At 36.5% G+C, this 13,771-nt stretch overlaps 1 protein-coding gene across 2 annotated transcripts in view; it reads right to left on the minus strand.

The window, feature by feature from the left end:
• Mrps6 (mitochondrial ribosomal protein S6) overlaps positions 1 to 13,771 on the minus strand; it is a 66,648-nt gene that overhangs the window by 20,136 nt on the left and 32,741 nt on the right. The gene's annotated exons all lie outside the window — the stretch shown is intronic.

Raw genomic sequence — 13,771 nt, forward strand, 5'->3', positions numbered from 1 at the left:
CTAGAGATCCAATAAAATGAAATACTTAGGCTGGGGGTATGAGGGGTCTGTTTAGCACAATTTGTAAAAGTATATGGTTCATTGAAAGCAAATGATTTTGTGGCTATGATTCTCAGTTACAAGGTCTCTGAGCCATTCAATTCCATCTATTCTAAGTCATGCATGCTTTTTAATGAGCTTTCCCCACCCATCTGAAAGCAGTACCCTCTGAGACTTTCCCAACCTACCAATATGCCAATTAAACAATTTTGGGGGGGCTGAGTGGAAAATAAATAATGAATATGAACTGGAACTAGGAAAACCGGAATCTAGTCCCTGATCACTGATTAATGAGCTATAACACTTTGGATAAAGTCATGCCTCAAGTTTTCTCCTCTGCCAAATAAGTGGTTCTCAATTTTTCTGTTTCTACAAGCCTTACCTAAACAATATTTATAATGTTGTAATTCTCAATACCTCCTGAGGACATACACAATTTGATAAGTCTCTTTTTTATGCCCCTCCTTTCTGAATCTTCATCACCCCTTCCGGGCATTCCTGATGTCATTCTCATTTACTTCTAACATCACTTACGATAATCAATCAATATTCTTTTGCTAACTTTGCTCATCAGGTACACAACTTTATTCCAAAGTCTTAAGAGTCCACAATAAGGAATAAGTATAGACAGATGGTTAAATTATTTAAGGTATCAATTGTACCTTCCTAAGAGCATCTCTTGCTTCCTTATTCCTATCTTCTCTCAAGGATCCCCTGAGTTTTCTCCTATCTATAATACAATGCTCACTGCCAGGGTAGTGACCATAATAATGAAGCCAAATTACAATACTAGTGCTTTCCTCTTTGTCTTATGTAGTACCAAAATGCTGTTAATACTGATATTATATTTCAAAAAGATCCAGAATTCATCTAGAAGTGAAACTAAATGCAGTCATGCATTCGGTCACTATGCAAACATATGCTATCATTAAGTCATATAATCTTATGAGATCACTAGCTTATATGCAATCCATCACTGAATGAAAAGCCATTATGCAGTTCATAGCTATATAAAACATTTCACATATTTCGACATCAAGTTCAAATACACATACAAATATAAATATAAATGATAAAAGTTACATTGTTCTACAGCATGATTTCAGTTATGTGCGGAATCTAAAAGAGCAGAATGCAGGCATGAAGAATAGGATGGTTGTTCCATTTATTGAGGGAAGTGAGGTAGGGAATGGGGAGAAGAACCTTGTTAGTCAAAGTGTAAGACGTTTCAGTTAGGTGAGAGAAGTTATACTGATCTACTGCATGGCCACAGTGACCAGAGTTAATATTTCATTTCAAAATTGATAAGACTATATATATATTTTTAAAGACTATATTTTAACATGACCAGTGTAACTCCACATTATGTACACAACCACAAGAATGGGATCCTAATTGGAATGAGCTGTAGTTCATGTACGTATGTCAAAATACACTCTACTGTCATGTATATCGAAAAAGAAAAAAATTACATTGTTCTAATTATTTGCTGGTAAGATAAAGTATCACCTGACAATTTAACGTAACAGTATTTTTTAAAATAATTACTCCTAGAAAAAATTAAAATCAATTTTTACATTATCAATTACTAAAATGACCATAACCATTAGTATACAAAAGACAAAGAAAACCCAACAGCTAACTTCAAATATTTGCAGGTCTATTATGTAAAAGAGATTTGCTTTTTGATTTGACCTCAAGGGTAGACTAGAATCAAAGGGTAAAGTTTACAGAAAAACTGCCTTTGTGTTTTGCAGAACACATTTCTGAAAAATACAGCTGTATGAAAATGAAATTGGTTGCCATGTAAAGTATTGGCTCTCCATCACCTGAGATACACAAATAAGATATTGGATGCCCACCTTCATCAATATTTGCAGTGGGTGGGAGGTTGAACCCAATCACTTCTAAATCCCCTACCAAGGCTAAATTCCTCTCTATTCTGGTACCATTCATCATTCTAAAGGGCATTCCTAAGTGAAACTGCCTTTTTTGAAAACTGCAATTGTGTGGTGGTGAAGAATACATGGACTACTAGTGGAAACTGGTACCACTGTCCAAATTTATGTCAATGTGCTTGCTCTTTTACCCACTTGGCTGTGCTGACACCCCATCTCCAGAGGTTGAAAATCCAAGCCCAACTTTTGAATACCCCCAAACTTAATACTAATGCCTGTTAACCAGAAGCCTCACTGGTAACATAGGAGTCAATTAACATACTTTTATGTTGTATGTATTACACACAGCAAAAAACATGACAAATGGCAGGACACTTTTTACGGTACAGAGGAACTGCTCATGTGGTAACTACATCCACACAGTGTTTTAAGCAGATACCTGCAATACCTGAGCTCACTACAACATCAACAAGAGATAGCTAGGAAATTATTAAAGAATTACAATGTGTTCTACACTTACTTTTATGCAATTATGATTCAATACTATAACTTTATTTGTCCACATATAATCTAAATATGTACATGTATAAATTTTAACTCTTTATAATTAATTTGTGTATACTTTATGGTACTCAATGATAAAATAGACTATCATCTAAGTATTTATGATGTGTCTTTTCCTTTTTTCTATATTTCCAGGATATGTGGTTCGTTTGAGTTTTTTCAAATGAACCCAAATTTAAAAAGAAAGAAAGAAAGCCTATACATGAACCTATAAAGTTCAAACTCATGTTGCTCAAAGGTCAACTCTATTGCTTTACAATGATCCCCTCCAAGAGTACTGGGGAAGCCCAAGTGTCCTCAGATAAAGTGTTGAAAATCACAGTTCTAGAAATTCTGACAGGCAGTTTCTATAATAAAGATGAGAGCAAAGAGGTGAGAAGGATAACAGACCGGCATCTTACTTGCCCTAAAACAAAATCCTCTCAATAAAGTTATTTTAACCAATAATTCATGAAAGGATCAAAGACTGATGCTTAATCTAATTATATATACTTATGTCCCAGAAAAGAAACTTGCCAACAACAAATTTATCTATTCATTTTGAGCCAGAGCACCCAACTAGCACAATACCACTCTCCCCATTCACTGGGAAATTAAAAACACCTGGAACCCACAAAACTTAAGGGCACATACCTACACCTTGCCCTCTTCCAGAGTGCCTCCTACAGAGTTGTAGGGCCAGAGCATGTACAGCCAGGACAGAAAATATAAAAACCTATGAAAATGTAAAGGCAAAAGCTTTTCCATTCTCTGTTGAACCTTAAAGACATCTCCTTTAAAACATTTCCTTTAAATTTAATTTTTTTTTCAATAGAGAGACTGTCCCTGGAAATTCTGCTAAGAATTCTCATAACAATTTGAAAAAGAAAATCCATAGCACTAACCTTTCTATATAGTTCAACAGGTCTCCAGGGGAATGGCAGTAATTCTGCAACTAGCAGACCCTGGAAGAACAACCTTAAGTGTGTGAAATTTCAGCCCTGCCTAGGCAGGGTGCAAAGCTCCACTGACACTGTTACCCCAAAAACTTTTGATCACATATTTTGATTCCAGAACCCCTTGTCCCCCAATTTGGTAAATCAACAGTTGCTGTGTTCTAGGTAATAAAGGATTTAAAAATTATCAAACACAGAAGCTATTTAAAATCAGAATGTCATTCCGTAAGGACAAGTCACGAATGCTAAGAAACATAAAGACACCTAAATACATGTTTAAACACGACCACTTACCTAAATGGGTTATTATGCACCAAATAACTGGAAGTGAACTTTTATAGGCATTTCAAAGGTCAAAGATAGAAAACACTTTTTGAAAACATAATTATTCTACTACCTTTCCATGAATCATGGTTAACAGGCCATATACAATAAATACAGAGTAACTACTGAACAAAGACTTATCAGGCTCTAAAAAGTAGGGCAGTGGGAAGAAGAGGAGACAAGAATCAATACACACAAAGTGTACTAGGAAAATACTGTAATGCAGTGAAAACGGGTCTCTTTATAAGCCACTGTTATGTGGCTCTGCAAAAACAAAAATACACCAAATTCTGTAGATTTATAGTCCAGACTTAACAAGGGGTCACTTACTTGTTAAGGCTATAGAACCCTAAAAATTGCTAAATATATGATATTACATATTCAGTAATCAATATGGGGGAAATACACTTAAGAGATTTTATTGGAGAGCTACTTTAAGATAACTTGTATAGCACAAGTGAGTCTTACAGGAGATACACACTCCTCTCCTCTAGCACAAAAGAGAGCAAACTGAATCATCTCTCATGGGCACACTAAATTCTGTGGGTATCAGAAACATAAATTGAACCTTATGAAACTACCATTATGGGCCAATCAGGAACAGTCAAATACTGAACCTGCTTTGTGGCTGAACTATTTATCTAGAAACATTCTTCTCAAAGCGTCTTTCCCCAGACAAGTATGTCCAAGTTGCTTCCTATAAAACCCTTCTCCAAAATATGTGAAGCAGCATATGATCAGACATGAAGACAGTCTATGAAGAATACTAATATTAGTATTAATACTAATAAAAGGCGAATGGAAACATAGGCAAGACTGAAGTGAAAAGGCAGCCTTGCTTCAAGAACTCAGATGAAGAACTACTTCTGACTGTTGATTAGAGAAGGCCCTAAAAAATGAATGCCCTTTTGAGAGGTGCAAAGAGGGCCAGTTAGGGTATTCTCCAAGCAGGTCTGGCTAACACTGGGATAGGAGTACAGAAAGACGACTGACAGAATTTATACTTGGGGTAGAACTGAAGTGGGCACCAGATTTGGTATATGTAGAAGTTAAACTATTGCCTTTCTATGCATGGCAACAGTTTAAGACTTCAGTTTCTTCACTCACTCATCTATAATGCTGATAAAAATAAACTTTCTGGACAGCATGTTTATACTTTCAACCCTACCACGTCTAAGAATTTAAGCAAACTATTATATCCATATACAAGGTTTTTGCTATAAAAATGTTCACCAAAAGTTATGAGGACAGTGAATACATAGAAATCTAGTTGTTCATTAATAAGAGGGATTCAATGAATTATTTTCATTTATTGAACAAGCAAAATGTTTTTATGTAGCCATTAAAAATCAATACATTGAAACTTGTATGTTCCATAAAAACATTTTAATAAGAAAAACCAGCATGTAGAATATACAGCCACATTTTCTTCCTAAAAAGAAAGCACTATATACACACATAGATGGAAAAGTGGCATGGAACCACACAAATGTCATTACTCTTCCCTGGATAGTAAACAAGAAGTCTTTTCTTTTTTAACACTTTGGGCTATTACCTGATTTATAATGAGCATCAAAAGGGTGTTTTAGAAACAAAACTTGTCAAAAAACTTCAATACATAATAATTATATACACTTATAGACTGTATGTACTCACGGGATTCCACTAATATACAATTGTGTGTCAGTTTTTTGAGTTTTAGTATATTTCAATACATATACACACTGTGTAATGATCAGATCAGGATAATTAACATCCATCATCTCAAAGATTTATCATTTATTCATGTTGGGAACATTCAATATCCATTCTTCTAGCTATTTTGAAATATACAATAAATTATTATTAACTTGAACCACACTGTGCTATAAAACTCTAGAACTTGAGCCTCCAATATATAATTTTATTTTTGTACCTGATTACCAGCTTCTCTTTATCACCCCTGCCCCCACAATCTCCCTGAAATTCCCAGCCTCTACTATCCACCTTTGCTGCAATAAACATATAACAGCAGGTGTCTCTTTAATATCCTATTGTTGTTTTTTTCCATTGGGATATATACTCAGAAATGGGTATATATACCCATAAAAACTCATAGTTTTTCTTAGCGAAGTATATTTTGGTATCATATGGTAGTTAGCTGTCATTTTTTTGAGGAAACGCCATACCATTTTCCACATGGCTACACTAGAACCTTATTCCTCTGGGGGCAAATTTACTTTCCTTTAATTTTTTAAAGATAAAATATTTTGTGAATTCTTGTAAGTCCTAGATCTACACCTAAACATTTAGAATTCATTGACTCCACATCCATAGAGCACACTGGTACCTCTAGCATCATCAGTTGCTACAACTTCTTACTCTGTTTCTTGGGAAATCAGGAAAAACTGGAATCTCAAAGTCAGGAGCTCAGAAATCACTGACTCTAGAATCCAAGCAAAACAAAGCATGTAACAGGACCAGGCATAGTCTGGCTCTGACACTACAGTGGCCAATGAAGCCAAGGTGATAAGGAAAAAAGGAGGAGCTTGCCCATTCTAGGGCCATGCAGCTAGGAATAAGATTCTGGAGACCTGGGAAATACAACATGAAAATTCATTCTTTGGGGTATATGATGAAAATAAAAGAACTGAATTGTTTTTTTTAAAAAAAAGGAAAAAAGAGCAACAATCTGATTACTAGTCCAGCAGCTAATCTGAGTTAAGCACAGATTTAATGTTCTATTAAACTAACGGTCAAAAATAAAATGGTCATAGTTTTTCATAGTGAGGTAATGGTTGGCCGAACTTACAAATATAGAAGGTAGATAAAGTAACTATCTACAAGGCCAGTAAAATATCATAAACCTGACTTTCCCATCCAAGGGGCCCATGCAGCAAGCCCATGCTGAGCCAATCAGCATTGGCACTAAAATGCTAAAAATGAATAATTTAAAGAGCTACCACACAGAACAAGAAGTCATGATTACATGAAATCAAACCTTGTATAAATTTACTAGTTGCCTGTTATTTGCCTAGAGTTAGCATTAATTTATGTAGTTCAACCACAATACGGTTTCTGGAGTCTCGAGCCAAAGCACATCATTTGGATATCATTTAAGGACAAGTTTTGGGCTCACTTGCATAAAACCAATCATTTCTTTCACAATTAAGTCAAAGGCAAAAGCCAAAGTCGCAACGGAATTCCTCAGCACATGCTGCAATCAGCTGGGAACCTTACAAACATGAATGCTTTTAAATATTCTGCACCATCTGAAGTTACATTTTACACTTATATAGAACTGTCCTGAGAATTCAAAAATTCTGGGCATTAAGACTTGTTAAACCAGGTGCAGTGGTGCATGCCTATAATCCCAGTAGCTTGGGAGCCTGAGGCAGGAGGATTTTGAGTTTAAAGGCAGTCTCAGCAAAAGCGAGACACTAAGCAACTCCGTGAGGCCCTGTCTCTAAATAAAATACAAAAAGACAGGTTTGGGGATGTGGCTCAGTGGTTGAGTGCCCCAGAGTTCAATCCCAGTACCCTCCCCCGCCAAAAAAAAAGACAAGTTAAAGCTCCTCAGGTGCACATATAAAATTATACTTTTAAAAAATTTTTTTTAGTTTTTTCATTTTACTTATTTATTTTTATGTGGCGCTGAGGATCGAGCCCAGGGTCTCACACATGCTAGGCGAGCGCTCCACCACTGAGCTACAACCCCAGCCCATAGAATTATATTCTTAATAGGACCTGGCTGGTCTCATCATTCCAAAGATGTATGAATCTGGCTGAACTAAACTTTGAATAGGATTTTAAGCAATGATCGCTTCCAATTCTAACTTAAGGAATACTGCAGTTCTCCCTGAAGGTGAAGTGGAGAAATGGCAAACTCAATGGGTGACTACTGGTTGAAAATACCATTTCATTGGCTAGAAACAATGCCAAATTAAGGCACTCATGCTTGCTGCTCTGAGGACATTCTCAAGTCCACAACCCTCTTACAGGGTCCATTTCTGTCCTTCCCACTTGCTTTCCAAAAGCACTTACAGATGAATAAAAGAAGATGAGAAAAGGGAAGATTGGCAGGAGGCCTAGTTACTAAGGCAGAAAGTAAATGAAATGCCAAAGCTTATGAGCTAGTCAGCAGAGTAGGAATCAGGTAGACATTACTGAGCTACCTTTCTTATTGATTGCTCTCCTTCATCCACAATCCAGTCTCCTTCCTTCACTTCGAATTTCAGCCTCTTCACAAGCAGAAGGGAGAGGACAGTACTGATTCCTTTCTTTCAAAAGAAATGCCAGGGGAGATTTGACTCAATCAGAGATTTGGACACGTTTATAAGGAAATTCTATTGAGGTCCTGTGAATCTTCTAAATGCCAGGGCAAGGCTTAACAAAAACAGTTAGATGACTGGGTCAAGAGTTTTTAAAATATGTACTGAACAGAGGGTTTGGGGATGTGGCTCAAGCGGTAGCGCGCTCGCCTGGCATGCGTGTGGCCCAGGTTCGATCCTCTGCACCACATACAAACAAAGATGTTGTGTCCGCAGAAAAATAAAAAATAAATATTAAAAAAAAATTCTCTCTCTTTAAAAAAAAAAATATGTACTGACAGAATCAGAAAGGTTCTGGCAAGAGTTAGATTGGCATGCCATGCTGAACAATGGACCCACAGTGGTTCCACCAACTAAGCCACTGCGGCAGTGCTTAAATTCAAGTGATAGGAAGAAAGCCATTAATAGGGAAGTGGAAGGGTGCAAAAGCACTAAAGAATTATAGGAATGAAAACATTCACTGAGATTCACCTACTTCATAGAAGTACTTGTAATCACCTAGCTCTCTCTCATTCTATACATATCTTGCAAATATAATTATGGAGTCTATTCGTTTCCCTAAACAAAACTTCTCAAGGTTGCATCTTACTCCTCTTTACAAGATGACAGAAATGCAAAAACCGTGGCACACAATATGTGTTCAATAAATTCTGATGAAAATTTCAAGTGAAAGAGTTGAGAAATGAACTGGGCTTGATGCATGCCTATAATCACAGAGACTCGAGAGGCTGATGCAGGAGGATGGCAAATTTGAGGTTAGCCTCAGCAACTTAGCAAGACCCTGTCTCAAAAGATAAAAGACTGGGAATTAAAAAAAAAAAAAGAAAAAAGACTGGGGATGTGGCTCAGTAATACAGCACCCTGGGGTTCAATCCCCAATACTTGCCCCCCACCAAAAAAAAAAAAAAAAAACAACTAAGAAATATGTTGGTAACTGTGTTTAATCCAAATGAAAGGGAAGGAAATACAAAAAAAAGTCATAAAATATAAAATCTTCATTGCAAAGAGAAAAACTTTTCTTTTAAAAGACAGATGTATAATAAAGCTAATGCACAGCCTATTAGTTGAAACAGATGTGGAGTAAAGGACCGAAGAATAAACAAAGTGAAAGATGAAAACAAAACTACAGTCAGTCACACTTAATGGTGCTTATAGATTTCTAAAATTCTCAGGACAAAATTAAAAACTCAATAACACTCAACTCCTAGAGTGTACAGGGAATGTTATAGTAATAAAACCCAGATTCTGAAAAGTTATGAAAACTTCTGGGAACTGAGGCAGCAATCCTGAGGCCATTACAGGACCCAATAGGGGGTCTGACATAGGGTATGAGATTTCAAATGGGAACTGGAAAGGGAGCAAACCTAAGGGAATGGCAGTCTTCATTTTGTTGTTCTGATTTCTCATTTCCACAACCTAACGTTAGCAGTGTCTACTTAGAGTATTGAATTTAACTTGGAGACTGCAAGTGAAAAAGGACCAACTGCCTCAAAGTTGTCTAAGGAAAAAAAAGACCAAGATGGTAAGGATCTGAAATCTATATCCTGTGCTACACACTATGATTTGAATGTGCCCCACAAATTCCATGTGTTGGAAACTTAATCATTAAACTCATGCTAATATTTGGAGAGCTTTTGGGAGGTAAATGGATTACCATCGGAGTGGTATGTGGAGTGGTATGTAAGAGCGCTCTCTGGCTACCTTGCTCTATCTTGTCATGTGATGCCTTCTACCATGTCCCGATGCAGCAAGAAGGCCCTCACCAGATTGGAGACATAGGGAAGATGCTGGCACCATGCTCTTGGACATCCCAGCCTCCAAAATCATTAGCTAAATCTAGCTCTACTTTGTATAAATTAATGTATAAATTATTTTGTTACAGCACCAGGAAATGAATAAGATAACATCCCAAAGAAAGAAGAACAGTAAGCCTGATTTTAAATACTATGAATACATTTATTTCAAATAAAGGAAGGAAAAGATGACATTTCTGCGGCAAAACTTGGGATCAAAAGCCAGAGATAAAGCATCAACAAGAAAACTCCTTAAAATTGGAATTCTCTGGGAAAAAATGAGTGTTCTTGGGCAGCAGCACTAATAATTAATTCTATTTTATGTGGATAACGATTACATGCACTTGCTTCACAATTACAATTGATTCTTATTATTGTGTAATCCATGTTGCCAATTTACCTATTAGAACTTATTTGTAACCTCCAAATCCATATTCCTAGCATTTTTGCAGCCAACTGTATGCATGCACACATGCAGAGTAGCATCTGTTGCACATAGCCCCAGGTAGGGACAAGTAAGGCAGCATTCTAGTTTCAGTACTCTCATACCATAAACAAATACCCTTTGCACAATCTTTGCAGTGCTACGATTTTTGCATTTGTGTGCTTTCGTTGGTGATTTCACTATTCACAACACCCAATTGTAGTGCTAAAGTGCCGTCTAGTGTTCCTAAGCACAAGGCTGTGATATGGCTTCAGGAGATAAGTAAGCTTTATTCAAACATGCATTGCAGGGCTGTTGGCCTTGAGCTCAATGCAAAGGAATCAACAATGTATGCTACAAATGCTGACTTTTAACAGAAATACACATAAAAACTGATTAAGGATGGATCAGGTAACAAAAATGAGCATGCAGGAATCTGGCCCTACATTTACCCAACAGGCAAGCATTCAGGGTTCACAGTAAATTTGGAGAAATTAAGAACTACAAAAAATAATCAATGCACTATATTTGTGTCAGTTATGAATTGAGTATTTAAGGGTGATATTCATGCATTGCACAAAATAATCAATTATACAGCTTCTAAGGCCTTTTTGATATGCAAACAGTTTTTACAGTTTTGCACTTAAAGAGAAAAGCAGAACTTTAGCACTCAAACTTAACTGGTAGTCAAAATGTTGTTTCAAGGAGGGCAGAAATGGGCAGTAAGCTCTGAAATTTCAACTTTCAAAGGCTAATTCAAGAGTGAACACCAGGACTTCCAGACAAGCTGTAGTACTGAACTCAAGCATCTAATTATGCCCCTCTAGAGAACCTACCAAAACTACCATAAAGAGATCATTTTTCAGCTTTATTGAGGTAAAAGTGAAAAAAAAAATATTCCAGGTGTACAACATAATATCCCACTATACATATATATTGTGCATGATTTTAAAGAAACAGCCCTACAAGAATGTGGGAAAGAGAGCCGGTGAGGTGGGATTACGCCTGTAATCCCAGTGGCTCGGGAGGCTGAAACAGGAGAATCAAGAGTTCAAAGCCATTCTCAGCAAAAACAAAGTGCTAAGCAATTCCGTGAAACCCTGGTTTAAATATAATACAAAAGAGGGCTAGGAATGTGTCTCAGTGGCCAACTGCCCTTAAGTTCAATACCGGGTACCTACCTCCCCACCACCCAAAAACAAGCAATAGTGGAGAAAACTAAGAATTAACCACATATACAACGTAGAATTCCTCGAATATCTGGGAATTGATCTGAGCACCTTTGAAAGCAGAAGTGTGGGACTAAACTACTCAAAATTGTCTGAAAGTTGGGAGGGCAATAGGATCCCTAGATGCATACTTGGAAGTTTATTCTCGACTGGAGACCACTGGTACAGCCATAAAGTGGGAGTGCTATACCAAAAAGGGATTAAGGAAAAACACAGCACAGTGACTGCCAAGACCCCTGTTCTTTCCCCACTGACTCATAGAAAAAAATGGATTTTTACCCTTCAGTTTAAAACTCATTCCTTTGGAGAATTTGACCCATTCTAAAGATAATGAAAGACCCTACAAACCACAAGGCCATGAAAGCCAACTATTGAAGTTGATAAGCTCCATCGACACATTCAGAGCATTTTAAATTCGCCTTATTAAATATAAGCAGACAACCAAGGATCAGCAAACATCTGAGGAAAGCACAGTACAAAAGACCAACACAAATAAAAATGGTCTTGGAATAAATAATGCAGGAGGAAAAAACCTCCAGTGTCTTCAGATATGATAAGATACCACATCTATTAAACAAGAACAAGAAGCAATAAAGATTAAGGAAACAAAGGAGCTTAAAATTAAAAACCTGATAGAAAGTGTTTAAAGATATTTTATAAACTCTCCTAGAAAGAGCACAAAGAAATGAAAATTAAAAGATTTAACAAAACAGGGCTGGAGTTGTGGCTCAGCAGTAGAGCACTTACCTAGCTTGTGTGAGTCCCTGGGTTCAATCCTCAGCAACTCATAAAAATAAATAAATAACTACAACTAAAAAACAAATATAAAAAAATTTAACCAAACAAAGTACCAGTCTAGAAGGTCCAAGAAGTAAATAAAATGGTTCCAAAAAGGAGAAAACACAACGATTAGCCCAGAACTGAACTGCCATATTTTAAGAGACCACTAAGGCCAATTAAAAAAAAACTTTCATTTAGGCATGTTATTACAAAATTTGAAACATAAAGACTAGAAGCTAGAAAAATATGGTCTTATATTTACAATTTCAATATTTTTCTAGCTTCTAGTCTATGTATTTTGAAAATGTTTTCCAGTATAGAATTCCATATTTGGCCAAACATTATTAGACATTCTAAAACAAAAAACATTAATGGCAATGAGTTACAGGATCGGGGGTGGGAGGGAATGTTAATATCATAGTTGGAGAAAATATGAACACAGAATGAGGAAAAGCTAAAAAGAAACCTCTGGTGCTAGCTAGAGCTTCAGTCATCAGTAGCTCATGTATATGAACTTCATGGCTCCATACACGGAGAGAGCAGCCATGACATCCCTGTGGCAGTGAGCATATCCACACCATTCCCTACTAAAGGCCTCTCTGACTAGGGCAAGGAAAGGACAAGATGAGCCTTCACTGCTTGTTGTGCTGAAAAATAAGAAGTACACTGATGGAAAAATGTCACAAAGAACACAAAACTGCCCTGAAAAGTCCCATTTGCTAACTGTGCAAACATTTGAACAAAATGATTATAATCCATTATAACCCATTGAATAAAATAATTGAGGAATTCATACTGACAAGTACTCAGGCAAAAGAGAAGCTCTTGAGTTCAGTATGACCAAAGAAAAAAGAAAAATAGCCATTTTATACCATCAGTATAATAACTTAGGCAAGAATTATACAGCCATACTAACTAGATGGTTCAAGTTTGATGAGGAATAGATTGCTTTTTAATGCCCCCACATAATTTTCCCACAAATTACTTATTACCAAGGGGAAAAATGGCAGTTTTTCACAGTGGAGAAACCTGATAGACAACACCTTAATCAAGTATCAAAGTTAATGTGAACAATGGGACATGACATCACATGTCCCCAGTGTGAAGTTTTGAGGACACATCAATTACATCATACTCCTACCACAAATGTAGTCTCAATCTAATTGTGAGGAAGCAAATAAATCCAACTCAAGGAGAGACATTCACAAATGACTAGCCTATACACTTTAAAAACATCAATACCATGAAAGACAAAGGCCAAGGAACTATTCTAGATGAAAGGAAACAAGCAACATAGAGCCAACTGCCATGGACTACAAGTTCCCAGGTTGGGGATGTAAGCTCAGTGATAAGAGTTCTTTTTTTTTTTTTTTTTTTTTTTAATTTTTTATTGTGGGTTGTTCAAAACATTACAAATTTCTTGACATATCATATTCCACACTTTGATTCAAGTGGGTTATGAACTCCCACCTTCA

Source organism: Marmota flaviventris, chromosome 8, assembly GCF_047511675.1.
Source record: "Marmota flaviventris isolate mMarFla1 chromosome 8, mMarFla1.hap1, whole genome shotgun sequence".
NCBI classification, from domain to species: Eukaryota; Metazoa; Chordata; class Mammalia; order Rodentia; family Sciuridae; genus Marmota; species Marmota flaviventris.